Source organism: Macrosteles quadrilineatus, unplaced genomic scaffold, assembly GCF_028750875.1.
Source record: "Macrosteles quadrilineatus isolate MER2022 unplaced genomic scaffold, UCM_ALF_1.0 Scaffold_3__2_contigs__length_128488019, whole genome shotgun sequence".
Taxonomy (NCBI): domain Eukaryota; kingdom Metazoa; phylum Arthropoda; class Insecta; order Hemiptera; family Cicadellidae; genus Macrosteles; species Macrosteles quadrilineatus.
Window position 1 is genome coordinate 111,751,763 of NW_026542596.1, and position 18,203 is coordinate 111,769,965.

Here is an 18,203-nt window from a genome sequence, read left to right on the forward strand (position 1 = left end):
ATTAGACAGTTAAGTCGATCATTATCTTGATTAGCTGAACAAATTATGGCTCCATAAGTTAATTTAGGTACAGTGAGTATTTTTACCGCACTAGTACCATTGATGCGGTAAAAAATATTCATTAATTATATTAGTGTATGATCTTCGTTTATTTCATAACATCCAAATGTTATGGGTTGAAATATTCTTTTAAATACTGTTTAAAATTAATCTCCTTGTTTAAATATTTAATCACCATATTAGTTTATGTCCTAGTTTTAACATGTTTAAACGTTTTGAATCATATACACACGTAAGTATGTGAGTCAAAACGTTATTATTAATTTACGTTCAATTGCACACCATTATATTAAATTAATATCACATAAGTCACTATTGTATCCATCAATTGATCTAATTACAGGTTTCTTCACTTTAGGTGGACGAAAACTAGAACTAGAAACACATAATCAATTGATTAACCTTGTAATTCAAGGAACTTCGTTTTAGCATGCCATATAACCCTTTCACCGAAAAAAAACTTTAAATATAAAAATTTTTTACAAATTTGTATAACGGTTCGTGGGTAAACATATGGAAATATATGTAAGAGACCGATTCATGCTGAACCACTGTCTGACGTTTCGGTCTCGATGTAGACTTCCCTTGACGAAACATTACTGTAAGATAATCAAGTTACCATTATTGCATAGTGCATCCTAACATGATACTAACCGACCGTCGAATAATGATTGCTCTGCTATGAGTAATTACAACATTTACAAGATGATATTTTTAAAACATTTCCTATACGTGTATTACAACTATTTCGTTCGATAACATCTTCAACAAAAATTGTTACATTCGTGGTCTTTTAAGAAATTATTCCCGTAATTAAGGACTTAAAAACAATATTAATATGTTTTGTACCCTGAAATAAAGCATACTAATACGCCCGTAGTAGTTAAGGAAGGGGGGTCGTCTAAAAATAAGAAGGGCGAGAGAGAGAACATAGCACCTACTTGAATTCCACCCCAGTATAGCCTGCAATATGACGGTATGAAGACTTGTCGTGCAGAAGTATTGCCTCGTGGTGCCTTCTCCGGGTGACATCATTTTATAGTTAATATTTATAAAGAAATATCTTTGATGTTATTTATACACCTTTACAGCTATATATATTTATGTAAATTTTCAATAACATGAGCGAGTGATTCTTTTGCTCATTTTAAGACCACCATTTTTCTGAGAAACCCCTTTTTTATATTAACATACATTTTTCAATTACTGCATGGAAATGATAACATTTCCATACCTAAAAACAGTACGCAAAATAGCCAATTGTCGCTCTAGAGCGGAAATGGATAATTCCCGATCACTTATCAGCTGATTTCACTTATTCATTTATTTCATTCATTTATTTTTATTTATTTTATATGATATTTACATGTATATATAAATAATCGGTGTGTTACTATAGGTTAATTATGGTAGTATGACAAATCTTGTGTGCATTTCAAGCACAAACTAATTGTATCTCGAAATGTGTCTACTGTTCTCGAGCGGCAATGACATTAGTACTTTGCGGTCTGCACAAATAGCTATTGCACTTATTTTCTAGCTAAATGCGTTGAGTTTTTAATTGCAAGAATATCATATAAATCGTAACCCTCCTGGTTCAAGTTGAGCCTACTCATTATGTATAAAAACAAGAAATAAATAAATACAAAATGACTTTCACCGAGATATCCAAAGTTAAAGTCGGTCCAGCCCACTGAACAGTGTTATATGGGATTGTTCGGTTGATGACGACGTTATTACACGCCAAAGTTGTTCACAAGATTGACATTGTCTGCGGTGAATTGTATTACTAATATTGAGTTGCTTCAAGGTTGTCGCAAATACAAATTTAAAAAAATTGAAGTCTCTTAAGGGAGAAAAAATATAAATATAAATACAAAATATAATAAATATATATATTATATATATAATATATATAATATATAATATATAATATATAATATATATATAATATATATATCATATATGATATGTATATATATTGTATATAATATATATTATATATATTATATTAACATAAAAGTGCTACTGATCTTAAAACTTTTTGTTTGAAAAAATAAGTCCATTTAGGGATACTTACTCCTATTTTAAACCATAGAATACTTTTCAAACTAAAACAAGACCATATTGTAGTACAGACATTAGCGAAATTAGTGAAAATGAAATAAAACGTTACAATACATTACATTGTAATACCTACAACATTAGTTTAACAACACGTTTATATTTTATTAAAATTGTGGTTGTGAAAAATAAAGGTTCTAGTTACTTGGTCATGTAAAACAAACTATTATAGACGAATTATAAAACCCACAAGAGAGTTTATTTATTATTTCGAACACATTTAATTTTATTCCCACCGTCCCGGTATAAACCGTTATTCCCAAGTATAAAGTTGAGGAAATTAAAATGTAACATAATACAACGAATAAACATCACATTTTAAAATCTGTAAACAATAAAGTATATTAAATGTGTTTTTGTAATATTTATATTTGCTAATTGTACTGAGTGCACTAAAGCTATAAAGTAAAAAAAGAAGCATTTCAGGAATCACTTAACCTATTCATGCAATACATTTTCACTTAGAATTCAAGATTATACCCTGTCAGGTTTTCGTTCGAATGATTGCAACCACCAGTTTATTGTGCGTATATATAATAGATATATAAAATCATATAAATGAAACTTTTTAAGTGTCCTAAATAATTATTTGTTTATAGCTGAGGTTTCTACATACCACATATGCAAAAACACAATAACTACATACAAGTTAGTTTTGCATTTAAACACTGCATAAACACTGAAAGATAGCAGTAAATACGACTGAATACTAACAACTAGAATACTCACAAAGGGGGTTGAAGTTGATAAAAATTACCTGTAAAAAGAAAAAAAAATTATTGTTTTATTGTATACTTCAAACCCTAAAAAACGACAACCTAATATGCATTACTTAGGATGTTTAGGTCTTAAAGAATGTTAAGATCTGTTTATCATTTATTATTAGGTACGTTTTGATTTCAACATAATGTAAAAAATAATCAACGTAACCATTGCCATTATTAATGTCTTATTTTGTTTAAAATACTAATCATAAAGGACTTATCTTTGATTTAGTGGTACACACTAAAACTACCACATTCATCAACACACATTCAGTCATGAATTGAGGAGCATTTTGATTACCAGACTAAGAGATATGTTTTTTTTAACAAGTACCAACAATTTATATTTATCAAACTAACACTAAAAGATTTTTATTGAATGAATAATTGTGGATTTAAACTGTGACGAGAGTTAAAATCATTGTCTGTATTTTACTATGCTTACATATTTGTTTACTCAGTTACTTTTTTATAAAATACAAAGCATTGTAAATATAAGGGAGTTATTTTAACGTAACTGTTTCCAATATCAATAGATGGGCTTCTTTGATAGAGAGAGCCAAAGAAATATCTGGATTTGCATGACAAAGCATTGGATAGAACTATCTCCTTGGTTTTATTTGAAGAAATTGAAAAGTAAATTCCCTTTCAAAGTTCCCTTCTCTGTAACAATGGAAAAGAAACTGAAAACGCACTTTCTTTATTGACAAGCACTCATCCTTGAAAATAAGTTATAGGGTTATAATGACGGGTTGAAAAATGGATAAGTAAGCATTTTAATTCTTTTTCATATAGTTTTTCGAGCTTAAAGCTTACTTTTAAACGTTTTTTCATGTCATTTTACATTGTTTACCATGGTGTAGCCTTTTTGATTTGCTTCTATAGTGTGAGTAGTAACCTGTACAAGCAACGTTACAGGAATTGGCTGGTAATAATTCTTGATATTGATAATACAATACGTTAATTTTGTTCAAAACGTAAATACACTTTTTTTACAAAAAGCGTTAAGATCAGTAGCACTTTTCCTATATGTTATGTTTTCTATACCTTTTTCCCCTTAGGAGACTTAATTTTATTTGTACTTGTGACAACGTTGAAGCAACTCAATATTACCAAATTCTGTTTGTACCAAATTCTAGTATGGTTTCATATCACTCGTTGTTTAGAAGTATAAGCTTTATACTATGCGGAATACTCACAACACTTTCATCAGTTTAAGTATTTTATTAACTTTGAAAGTTGTTTAGGTTTTTCCCAATTGTTTATAAAAACGTAGTTTAGTATTTTAAGTGTCGGTGTGATGATGTAAAAATATGTGCTTTCTTAAAAGCTAACAACACTCCGAGGACAATGTATTGTCACAATATATTGTTTTAGTAAAATAATAATTACAGCAAGTCTATATAGATGGAGGGAGCAAACTGGCCTAGTGGTAGAGCTCAGGGCTTCGGAGCCCGAGGTCCAGGGTTCAAATTCCGACAATTGCCATAATTATTATTATGTGATAATGCCACAACCCTCTAGGACCAGCCTAAAGTAATGTGTAACCAAGGGGCATCAAAAAAGAAAAACTGTCTAATTAATATATTAATGAGTTGACTCCAAGTCTGTATTTTTGCAAATTAAGTTTCACCGCGTTATATTTTTCAGGAGATTATCTTTATAATGTTTTGTATCTTTACAATGTGTGTAACAAACTTTATTTACCTTTATTCGTACCCACGTTCCACTTTTATTAATACTTAGTTCTAAGCTACTCGAGTATTTAGTTTCCAACACCTCGTGGCTTACTGAGTTATGAGTTATGAACCAGTAACTACTGTCGTTTCGCCACTCCAAGTACCAATCATATACATCAGTCACTAATTCAGCCTCATTATTCAGTTTGCAATGCAAATTGCCATGACTGAAACCTGCTCGCTTGACGAACGTGGTATCCATATCGATGGCCTCAATATTTATATGCAAATAAATACGGGTTTTAAACATGTAGTTTCAAAAATCTGGTTGTCAGTATCTCTTTGTATTTAATAAATTAAAACTTAAAAAGGTAATTCGAAATGATGGGTCACAACACCCCCTTCATATTTAAAATATTATCACATTTCAAAATGGCAGATCCACGATGGCGTCCGAAAAAAATACATCCGTCATGACCAAGTGAAAATAGGCTGACAATGAATGGTAGTGTATACAATTCTTTTTCTAGTACTATTTTGAGATTGTGGTCTTAGTTTGTAAATGCTCAATGTTAAAATGGGCTAAAAATAAAGTTATAAAGTTCTCAAAACTTTATAATGGATCAAAATTTTCCAGCCATCATATTCAGGGTAATAAACAAATTTGAAACGATAGGGCACAACCCTACCTTTACATTTGAAAAAAATATCCAAGATGGCGGCCAAACATTTATACCCAGTCAAATGAAGTACACTTACTACTGTACGTAATCTGACGTGGTCCAGAGTTGATATCTTAAGAAATGTAGAAAAAAGTAGGGGGGAGGGGGGAACTCATTTACAGCTCACCCTGTAATACTAATACTAATAATTTGTTCAATAAGGCAAGAGTATTATGATAGTATTTACAGATTAGTGCCTTTGTTTAAATGTAATAGTCCTTTGTTATGAGTTATATTAATTCAACTTCCTTCGTCAGCAGGATTATATCTACATTATCTTTAAATTTGGCCAATATGATGTGTGGGCCTAAAAAAAGAGTTGCATTATTTGTTTTCTGTATGTTCCGTTGATTTTATGTAACTTGGTAATTTAAATAGTTGGTAATTAGTTGTACTTTCAATTGCCATTAATGATACACCAGGTAAATACATACCAATATAATTTATATAAAAATCGAAAATAATGTTTTTAATCTTTACTGTGAGAGTTAACAGCGAACTTATTTGCATGTTTTACGTATTTACTGGAGCTCATGGCAGCCAACTTCAATCAGTAATATATGATTATTTTATAAACGGCTTAAGTGATCGTGATTCAAATATTACAATACAGCATAAATAATACATTTAAGTAGTAATATATTATGATAGACTTGACACGAAAGAGTAAAACGAATAATAAATTTTAAAAGTGATATTACAGCAAGGTCAATGTAATCTATATAGCAATTATTTTTACATATTGAACTTTATAGGTCCATAAGCACAAATAACTAAAGGTTTGTATAAATTATTAAGTACATTTGCATTTAAAGATACGGCCATGGTGAGTCCTAGTGTAACTGAAGGTTTGGAGAGATCAGTTTTCCACTCGTGATCCATCAAATCTGTCAATACGAGGCTTCCCTGCTTAGGGTTTACATCATCATATTGCCAATACATTACTAGCACTTGTATACAGTATAGTGTACTACCAAGTTTAAATTTGCTGGCTCATAAAGAGAGTGTGTACAAAATCCATGCTAAATTGTTCGTTTTGTTAAAATTAGTATATAGTTAAGTATTTCTAGAAAAATACATGACGTCCATATATATGGTTTGTAAGTATAAGGTTGTAGTATAACTATTATAATACATTTTGAATGGGTTACCGTTTATAGTTAGTAAAGTTCTGACAAGCGACCTTCTATATACTGAATATGTACCTGCTTTGTTTACATTTCCATTATTTTTTCTTAGGCACGAGCCCGGGATTGTTTTCCACTTCAAGCTGGAGTTGCGGCATTATCACTTAGATCAAATTCATTAGTGATTTGGTGGGATTTGAACCCGGGACCTCAAGGAACGAGGTCCCGCGCTCTAACCACTAGACTAAACCACAGCTCGCTCCCCAAAGTTTCAGTTATTAAATTTCAAGGGCAGTATAGCGTAGCACGCTCCGACTCGGAACTTTGGTAGATAAATTTTCTGATAACAAGTCTATAAAATAGGTTATTAAGAAAATGCATATTTGGTATATAAATAAAAAAAATTTTGTGAAAAGTAGATTTATTATTAATCATAACCTATGATCTTAGATTAAAACAACCATAGGTCTTCCTATATTATATTAAAAATTGTAATATTAAGCGTAAGAATAGTTCCGATGATAAAATTAAACCAGTTTACAAAAAGTGGCTTTATTTGAAATAAATGCAACTTTTCATGTAATACGTGATATGTAATTTAATTGTCAACATAAAACAATATATTCAGAACCACAAACATTTTGAGAATGCTATCGGTTTTAACAACCACACAGAACTGGGGTTATAGATGCAAAAGGCTCTTATGTCTTAACATAGAGTTAACATTTCCCTTGTGTAAAAGGTATATAGATTTTACAGAAGTAATGCTATCAAAGAAAATAGTTAATATGATATATTTAAATAAATGTACCCTTTAAGCCTACAATTTTATTGATGAAACACAATATTTAATATAGTTGGCAAAACAAGCCATTGAACCTTGGGCAATGTTATCGTTATTAAAAGATCATAAGGAATGTAATATCCAGGCATCTTCCAAAACTTTTGGTTCTTTGTTAACTTTTACGAGCAAGTAGCAGAGATATGTTACTACCAAATGTGTAATACATTTAAGTAACGTCTAGTCATTACTAGCTATTGTTAGTAATGTGTAGTAGGCTTGTAATGACCAAAACTCTTCAAATTTGTGGACTGTAAATACCATAATAGTTTGTATTGTATCATTTAAGTTTTATTAATTGCAGCATTTATGATGACTTCCTAATAGTTTTATTTTAATTTTTTTATTTTATTAGTTCCTTGAAAACCGTTTGGTGGGAACACGATAAACTCAACATAGAAAAGTATTTTTATCTTTCATAAATATAAAAATTTAAATAAGCATGACTTAAGTGTACTGTAAAAGAATTAGAAAATTTTAGTCTAGCCTACTAGAAAACTTAATGTATATACTAGTGCTATTAAAAATTACATTTTATTAGTCGATTTTTTAATATTAAAAATATGGGCCACAAAGTCAATTCAAACACAAATATTTTTAGAGAAAAATACAAATTGCCTTTAGCACTTGACTCATCTATTTGTTTAAAAAAATTAAATACACATTAAAACACTTTGTTTAACATTGGAGTGCCTTGTTTTAAGGGTTAGTGATTTTCGTATTCATTGATTTAGAATGGATTTAATTTGTAACAGCTATTAGGATTAATTTAATATAAAATGATTTCCAGCACAGTGCAGTAAAACACCCATATAAAACAATTGTGTTGCTATATCCCATAACTTATCCATAAATAATAATACATAAAAATGTTAAAAAAGCAATTTATTTTACCTCTTATCCGGCCAGAGTTTGTGGATATTTTTTTTATATAGAATTCATTCAAATTATGTTCTATATAATCATTAGTTCGGTAATAATAATGGGAATTTAAAAAATGGCTTACGTCAAAATTACTAAATTATGTATGTGTCAAAAAACCCCAAAGGATTCCATTGGATTAGAATAAGTGTGTTTGGCTAATTGAATTGTTTTTGGCACACCATTATCGTTTATGACAAAAAGCTATGATACTTTTAACATTAAATATTTTGTTATTTTTGCATCCAAGTGGTTAAAAACTGTATTACTAATGAATCCCTTTAAGAAAACAAATAAATCGTACCACACACACACGTACTTTAAAATTGTCAATAACAAAATAAATTAGATTTTATCATGTTACAATCTTTACTCGAGTATCCATTTTAATACTTTATACAGTTGAGTTACTGTGATTTTTGTTTCCTTTTACAACGCATTAATTAAATTAATTTGACAAAATCTGTGCTGTTTTCGTCATGTCATTTTCCAGCTGTCATTCGTGATATTTGACCACTAGTAAACCGCAGTCCGTCACCAGAGGCACGACTGTGTGAGTTTGTGTGCGTGTGTATGCAAAACCACATTATACTAGTGTATGTGGTTTTATATGCTTTAATAGAGACATCTCTCAAATATATTGGAAATAAATATTCCAATGAGTAAGCGCTTAACTCGTGACAGTCTTATAAAAGAATGGTAAAGGTGTTTCTTCTAAGTTATTAATATACATGAAATTATATTTAACTACACGAAGTACGATTTTATTGTTAAATCCTTTATATAGTCTTAATCTAAATTGACAACGATAGATTGTCATTTAAATATCCGTAATAACGTATTTCTATGTCAACAATCGGTTAATTCAAATGTATCCAAAATAATTCTTTTCATCCAAATACTCGTACCAATATGTATTTCTAAGCTTTTTCTTATCATCCTCTGTATGATGATAGGGTAAAAGACTTGCTGTGAACATTATTTTACAATGCGTAAGAAACTTACACATCAAGGCTTTTTGGATTAAAAACTTTAGACAAACATTAAAACACACATACACATAACATTATGTAATCTAATTTTTATATAATCGAACTTAAAAGATTGTAGATTGTACCCAGAAGCAGTAGACTTACAATTATAGGGAAAAAAATAAATGAAAAATTTTTGTTGATGTGTGTTTTTTAGAGCGAGGTGTCTCATACCGTGAATCAGAAATTTAATTTTTATTTCATATACTTGTTTTATCATTCAAGTAGTTTGACCTTAATAGGTGAATAGTTAACCTCAAAGTGTCTTTTGTAGTATTTTACCTGACACGAAGATTTGACTTGCATTGTTCACGAATCGGCGGTTGAATTAACTCCTTTAAAACTCGTTCAAACTTTTAAAAAATTAAAATGATTTACAGCTGTTCAAATAGAGTAATGAAGTCAATCGACCTTTAGCACCACAGTTCAAACGGCTTTGTCGTCAGCAGAGCAATTGCCGCGTACCTGTTGCACAATTGTCAACACTTTTCTCCCTTGTATACTAGTCCAGTCAATCCGTTGTAAAAATCAACCATACGTGGACAAAATTGGAGTCTGAGAATTTTTGTCTGAAATTTATGTTTTTTGGGGCGCTGAATCCGAATCTGATGTTGTCCAACAAATATTTCTTGAGCGTTCCGAGATATTCGCAAAAAACAACAAAATTTTAGCACTTTTTTCAGTTTTTATATTATAAGTCGAAAACTATGAATTCTAGCGACTTTTACCCCTTACAAAATGAAAGTGGGCAAAATTTCCTTCAAAATGCACTATTCACACTTGAAAATCGATTAGAAATAACCTCCGCTAGAGCGCATTGAAAATTGGTTATTTTCCTAACTTTAAAAAAATTCAAGCTTTTGGTCTGGTTTTTAATATTACTCAGCAAACACCCACCCCCTACCATCCCATACCTATCTGAACCCCTTCTATCTCATCAAACCTCCCCCCTCAGCATAAAATACCCTACCATACCAAACGCTCTCCCCAAACCCACACCGTTCATTTTACTTATCTTGAACGGAATGTGATAAATAATGTTGGAGAGGTAGGTTTCTATGGTAATGATTACAATTTATTCATAGTTCATATTCACTATATCTACATAACTATAACATTATTTTTAAAATGTACACGTATAATCAAGTGCTCAGGCGGGGGCGTTTAGGCCCTGCGCAAGATGGTCCTGACTGTGGCTCTGGCGATTCTTCTATATCATCTACTTCCAGGTTGTGCTCATCGAGTTCCTCGTGGTAGTCATCAGGATCTCTCTGGTCCACGTTGCTGCATTCAGAGGCCTCACAATGGGCATACAGTCTAGAGCAAAATAGCCCAGCCTTTCTGCAGCTACAGACTTTAGTGTTGCAGCCTTTTTGGCATTTACATGCAATAATCGAAAGTAAGCTTTCGGGGGCTGGAGGCTTTTTGGATAGGATGGGCTGGAGTCCATTGACAGTTCTTTTCCAGCCTAACTGTTCAGGCTGAGGCTGATGGCCAAGCCATATCTGGAACTGAAGGTAGACCCTCAGGAGGTGAATATGAGCAGCGTTTGTTGTGGGAGGTAGGGATTCCATTTTAACCGAGTTCTTGAAAAGTGCTGTCTTGTATACCTTGTACCTTAGGTCGTCCAGGTGTGTGCTGATAATTCCCCCGTATAAGGCTGCTAAGGAAGACTCTCCTGCCTCTAACATGGAATCCTGATTAAAGGTCGGGTCATGGGAAGGTGTCCTGAAAAGGGCTAGCTGGGAAGACAGCTGGGGGTGTTTGTCCAGCAACTTCAAACCCTTAGCCTTTCCTTGGCCATATAGTGCGGACGTGGTGTCACAGCTGGTCACTGCATGAACGAAAAGGATGTTCTGGGCGATCCTTTCACTGACCAGGCTCTGAGGATGGTACCAAAGTGGTTTGGCTTTCCCTCTCCCAGGCTTGAAAAGAAATACGTTGGCTGGTGATGCTGAGCCCACTAGTAGCACCAGAAGATCGATATCTTCTCCGACAACAGTGACTGAACTACTTTGAGCAGACAGATTGATGGCTGTAGTGATGATCAGTCGGTCTGCATCCTCTTCTGCCTGCTCACACCATATGTTTGAATTGGCAAGCTTATCCTTGAGTAGGGATATGAACCGATTCTTATTCCGATCATTTCCCAAGAAATGTTCTTGAGAAACGTCTGGTTTAATTCCTTTTTTGAACAGCACTTCCACAGAGTATTTTTTTGGTGGCCAAACAAAACCACGGGGTTGGAGTAGTGTCGTTTTATATATCTTACGGAAGAGTCACCAATCTCATCAAAGGTCTGGTTACTCTCCCAAACCACCCTGTGCAGTAGAAACCCTCCATCTAAAACGTGTCTTTTGGTACTTCGGAATCGGGCAAATGGTGGAAGGATTTTTAGAGGCTCGATTTCATTCCTTTCCTCATGGACCCTTCTTGAAATAATGACGTAGGATACGGACTTAGCTCTTATTTCAAGAATTCCTTTAGCTCGTCTTCAAACTGCTTTACGATAGTCATTCTTTGATAGGGTCAATGATAACTGCCTTGTTGTGAACTTTGATTCCAGAGTGCATCACAGAGAGTGGGTTAACTCGATCATGCCTTTTGAATTTCTAAGCGGAGGTTATTTCTAATCGATTTTCAAGTGTAAATAGTGCATTTTGAAGGAAATTTTGCCCACTTTCATTTTTTATAGGGGCACTTGATTATACGTGTACATTTTAAAAATAATGTTATAGTTATGTAGATATAGTGAATATGAACTATGAATAAATTGTAATCATTACCATAGAAACCTACCTCTCTAACATTATTTATCACATTCCGTTCAAGATATGTAAAATGAACGGTGTGGGTTTGGGGAGAGCGTTTGGTATGGTAGGGTATTTAATGCTGAGGGGGGAGGTTTGATGAGATAGAAGGGGTTGAGATAGGTATAGGATGGAAGGGGGTGGGTGTTTGCTGAGTAATATTAAAAACCAGACCAAAAGCTTGAATTTTTTTAAAGTTAGGAAAATAACCAATTTTCAATGCGCTCTAGCGGAGGTTATTTCTAATCGATTTTCAAGTGTGAATAGTGCATTTTGAAGGAAATTTTGCCCACTTTCATTTTGTAAGGGGTAAAAGTCGCTAGAATTCATAGTTTTCGACTTATAATATAAAAACTGAAAAAAGTGCTAACATTTTGATGTTTTTTGCGAATATCTCGGAACGCTCAAGAAATATTTGTTGGACAACTTCAGATTCGGATTCAGCGCCCCAAAAAACATAAATTTCAAACAAAATTTCTCAGACGCCAATTTTGTCCACGTTGGATACGGATTGACTGTACTATACAGGGTGTTTCCAAATTGTCCGGACATATTTTGTGAACTTGTTCCTTTTTTTTTTTTTTTTTTTTTTTTTAATAGAGGGCCAGGCTTCAAGTAACCATGGGATTGCAACGCAGCTAGAACAGCTTATTGTGCACCCTCATTCACAGGTCCTCATTCTTTGTCAAATCCCAGGTCCTTTGTGAACCGTGAGATCCTTTTGACAATGGTGACCCGTTCTTCCCTTTGATCTCCAGTCGATAGGCCAAGGGATCTCATGCGCAGACCTTGTAGGGCTGGGCACATAAATATCACGTGGAATGCTGTCTCCTCCTCCTCTCCACATTTCCTACATAAGAGGCTTTCAACTTGAATTCCCATCTTGTGTAAATGTCCACGGAATACCCAATGGCCGCTAATAAAGCCAACCACCTTCCGCAGGGTCTTCCTACTCAGCCCAAGGGCTTCTGCCGCTATCGCACCTGTAGGTGCCTTCAGCATTCTCTTTGACTGTACATTTCCTTCTGTTCTTTCCCAGTTCCTTTGATGTTCTATGCCCATCCACTGGCGAACAGCTCTCCGTGCTGTGTTGTAAGCAATACCACACGTCGGCTCTGGACCCATGAGCGGGCTTTCAGCTCCTTTGTTTGCCCACTTGTCAGCTCCCTCATTGCCAGCAATACCTTTATGCCCTGGAACCCAACTAAGGATGATCCTGTTGGTCTTTCCCAGGGCTTTCATGGCTTGATGACAGTCCCATACAGCCTTGGAGGTAAAGTCGAAACTGTCAAGTGCCATTAGTGCTGCTTTGCTGTCTGAGTTCATGTATATAGTGTGGCCTATAAGACCGCGCTTCAAACACACTCTCGCACACTCAGACAGGGCCACCACTTCTGCCTGGAATACAGTGGCCATTTTTCCCAAACTTACGCATAACTGCACCTTGGGTCTGACTCCATATATTCCAGCCCCCGTGCCCGTTGGCTTTTTTGAGCCATCCGTATACCAGGTGATCCCCCTTTTCATGAATTCAGGTTCACCCTTATCCCAGGCATCCCTGTCAACAATGTTAACATTGTATGGTTTTTCTAGATCTGTGATCTTCACCATCCTGTCTGGTAGCATTTCCAAGGAGTTCTTTTGCACCTTGTCTACAATTCTTGTGTGCTCACTGGAGGCATTATACTTCCAGTTGCCACTACAAGCCATTCTGTAGGCTGCCATCCTTGCCTCTCCTTTCACAATGATGTCGAGAGGTGGCAGGTTTAGCACTACTTCCAGGGCTGCAGTTGGAGTGCCTCTCATGGCTCCTGTGATGCTAAGGCATGCTACTCGCTGGATCTTTTGTAGTCTCTTTACAGCGGTAGTTTGCATTACCTTGGTCCACCAGACCACCGAGCCATACACCATCATCGGTCTTGCGACCCTAGTGTATAGCCAGTTAGTCATTTGTGGACTTAGACCCCAGGTCTTCCCAACAGCCCGCCTCATCATCATAAGTGTGGTCTGAGAACGTTGCGTTATATGTGCCAAATGGCTGTTCCAGGTGAGCTTGTCGTCCAGCCTTATTCCTAGGTACTTGAACCTAGGAACTTGTTCCTTGGGCTAAGGCAAACACAAAATGCCATATAAATATGGGTCTAAAATGCCTAGATTTCCGTTTGTCGGTCTGGTTGTGATTTTAAATAATTATTTTATGTGTTAGGCATTTTTCAAAATTGGTATACATGTTTATTTGAGGTTTAAAAGGAGCGCTTATAAAGTTTCGTTCCAATATATCAAGCCGTTTCAATATGGCGGCCATTTAAAATAATTATTGCCAAATTTCATGAAACCCATAAATATTAGGAACATTGTTCTTAATGCCAAAAAGATAGAGAATTTAAATCCAAATCAAATGAGACCTTGTTTATTAAAATCGGATGACAAACAACCGAGTAATCAGTTTTTTTCTACATTCGGTTACGCAATGGACTAACATACTGCTCTGTTGGGTATCTGCGTTGCGTTGAATTAAAGGTTGAAAATAAACTTATAATAATAAATTACTAAAGAGCTATGTGGACTGTAAATTGTGTATATTTTTGAAGAAAACAATGAATATAACAGATGTTAATTAAATCAGCACAAAACAAATGTTATAGAGGAAACAAGCAATATAATATGGCAAAGAGTATCAAACACTGCTCTGTAAAATAACAAATAATAATTAATATGGAATTTACGAATTACATCAGTTTGGAGGGTTATACTTAAAACACTTTTGTGCTTAAAACTAAGCTGTGTCAAGTTATTTAAAATTGAATATTTAATTTAGCTTCCTAGAAGAAGAAATATGTCTGGTACTTTTCAATGAATATCAGCTAGTTGCTTAAAGCACTCAGCTTCCATCATAAAGTATAATTTCGGCTAATACTCTATTTTACTAATTATTTAAAATTAATTTTAAAGTAATCTTCGTAAACATCACCAGAAAAAAATCATTTTTGTTTACCATGCAAAAATAATGTTTACAGTTTATAAAGTACAACAAACCCTAACGTAAACTATAACATCAATGAATGAGGATAAAAAATGACATGAAGAGATTAAGTTAGTACGATTGGGTTAAATGAATATATTATACGTACAATCAAATATATACATTGAAATAAAAGTTAATGTTTCATGTTTGTATGAAAGAGAAAGGATGTCATTTAACTTTCTCAAGTTGGCCACAAAACCTTACGACAAGACTCGAGACTTAAGTGACTTTAGCTGTTCTTTCTCAATTATCACTGTCGGGGAGATATCCTCTTCACCACTTTGTAAAATTATTAACTAGAATAGTAGGTCATTGCTAATACTGTAAACGCAAACTTGTTTCCTCCTAGATTAATCTTAGTTCAGTATCCATAAATATTTCTATAGCTAAGCAAGATAACACATTATTCTTGTTTATTTTCTTGAAAACAATCTATACTTACACTACTTTCATACTATCTACTGGGTTTGAAGTTGGTTATTTTTCATACTGGAACTTTTTATTTTCTACCTAATCACAGAATTAACTTCTGGTTACAGATTTTCGTAGTCGGCTTTGAAAAAAAGGAAAATGTATCAATCTATTGATACATTAGTGTTAATTCGAAATTTATTTCGTTCAAAAGAAAATATTTTACTAGATTTTACATTAATGACTGTAAATTAATTCCTAATGTATCTAGTATTATTAATAGTGAAACTACAGTAAACCAGCAAGACTATTTCGGTACTAAAAATATATATATAGAATTAAAAATATATATATATTATTTAAATTATACCCTTGTATATAATTATGTCGGACAAAACTTTTACCAGAAAATTGTGGACGTTTGGTAAGTCACAGAAAATTGGGAGAGGTCTAAATTAAAGGTCTTTACCCCAGGGACTCAGGATAAATAGCAGAATCCCCATAAAGTTACCTGAAAACGAGATATAACGTAAAAGGTTCTCCATAAGAATGGCATAAGAAGCTATTAACTGCAGATTTTTTTACTTTAATACAGCTGATTGTGATTTATTACTAAGCCAGTATGCAATGTTAAATTTGGATTACTCATTTGCCAGTCAATTCGGCAATGTACTTCATATTATATAGAAACCAGGGATAACGTTACATTAATTATATTTATTTATTTTAATAAATTTTTTCAAACCCAATTGTTCGTCATATTTAATTCAACAATATGAAACTTACAAATTACTACAAACCATATAGAATTAAATTCGTAATTTACACACTCTATAAATACTCATAACAGATGCAAAGGCTAAATCAACGAGAACTTGTATTTCCCCCACGATGGCAATTATGTAATTACATCCCCAAAAGCTAGGATCTCCTGGGAATCTAATTAATTACGTTAAACATAATTTGCCATGAACGTGTATTAGGCAATCTGTGTTATGACAACACCCCTTGAGTACATGATGTTTATAGTTCAATAGGTTATATACACAAAACTATAGATGGTAGCACTGTCAATGCATAATGTATGAGGCGGGATCTAGTACATACAAATTTAGTTATGAGAGTAAGTATAGATGTCCCTTTACTACCTAAATATTATGGTATGGTAATTTGGTTAAGTCATATATAGTAGGTATTGCATATGGAGCTTTTAAATACACAGTGAATATAGACAGTACCTAAAAATTTCATTTGTTATATAACTCTGGTGTGGATTGACGTCCGCACTAGTGAGTACTACGACTATTCGCAGTACTATCCTGATAATTACACCAATTCGTATATACCAACTCAAAAATGTAGTTCGGATTCCACTATAAACTGTAGGTCCCTTAGTTGCCATTAGCTGTATCGGCTTCTATATTAATTATATTAATTAACAGCTGTGTTTAAGGAATAAGTCGGCCTTAGTCACTAACAAGACTACAAGATCGCGCCACTTATCCTACAGTCATCTCCATTCATACTTGGCTTAAAATACCTACTTTGTATGGTCACTATTTCATAAAAAAGTATTAAAGTATAGGTAAAGGTTTAGAATAAAAATAATCATAAATTGAGCCAAAGTCAAAGGGTCCAGGTGTAATGAGAGATCACTGTGAAACAAATCTACAAACTGAGCTTGAAGAACACCTTACTACAGTTATAGCAAGCACATGTTAAGTCTCATTAACGCTTAAAGTACCATAAGGTTAGGTGGGAAAAATAGTATTGACACCAGCACACTCTGAGGGATTCAGTTATGGTTATATTGACATTGAATAAAACTTATTAAAGTTGGTCCATTATACAAAATTATATATGAGATGTCGAAATTAAAATCCAAAAATCAGTAGTTAACTTATCTACGTCAAACTGATTAAAAAGATTTATCTTTATAAAATTCTATTATGCAAAGTATACATGCAACAACAAAAACAAACAAAGTTGCATGAAAATAAGAGGGTTTTATTTTTTTTTTATTCTATCACTCTTCCACGTTTCTTTACAATTTTTTTACGTTTTTAATTTTCTTTCATGAGTCTTAATACTAAATTCTCCTTTATATAAATGTCACTTAGTATCTACAATACTTGAGATTAGTGTTGTAGTAAAAGTTAATAAACTATATACATATATTTTTTATTCAGAAAACACCATTATTTATGTTTAAATCAACAAACTGTAAAGAATGTATTGTGCCGAAACCAAGATAAATGTTCAGATAAAACGCCATGCGAAACGGATTTAAAAGCACCATTAGCGTTAAGATAAATCATTTGCTTCCCAACGTTTTAGGAAAACACTCACCACTAACACTTATGATGTATGTTGTAAAGTTTAAATATCCACATCGATTCTCCAACTGTATTAAAAAAAAACTCACGTAAATTGTAGACTCACAAAGATTAAACATATTTTTTAGACTTTATAACGCACACAAAGATAAATTTTAGCCTGCCAACCGATTGTTGGACTAAACGCAAAATAAAAGATTTTTCTTTTGATATAAGTTACTGTATGAAAACACATTGTTATTTTAGTATGATACAGAAGTATAATTATATGAGTAATATAAATATAAATTATATAAAAGGCTGTGCTTTACAATATAAGGGTAGAAGATTAATGTATATGTATGACCACTCC

The 18,203-nt window shown here is 33.1% G+C and overlaps 1 pseudogene; it reads right to left on the reverse strand.

The window, feature by feature from the left end:
* Window positions 1-18,203, reverse strand: part of LOC128989470 (uncharacterized) — a 166,226-nt pseudogene that overhangs the window by 24,687 nt on the left and 123,336 nt on the right.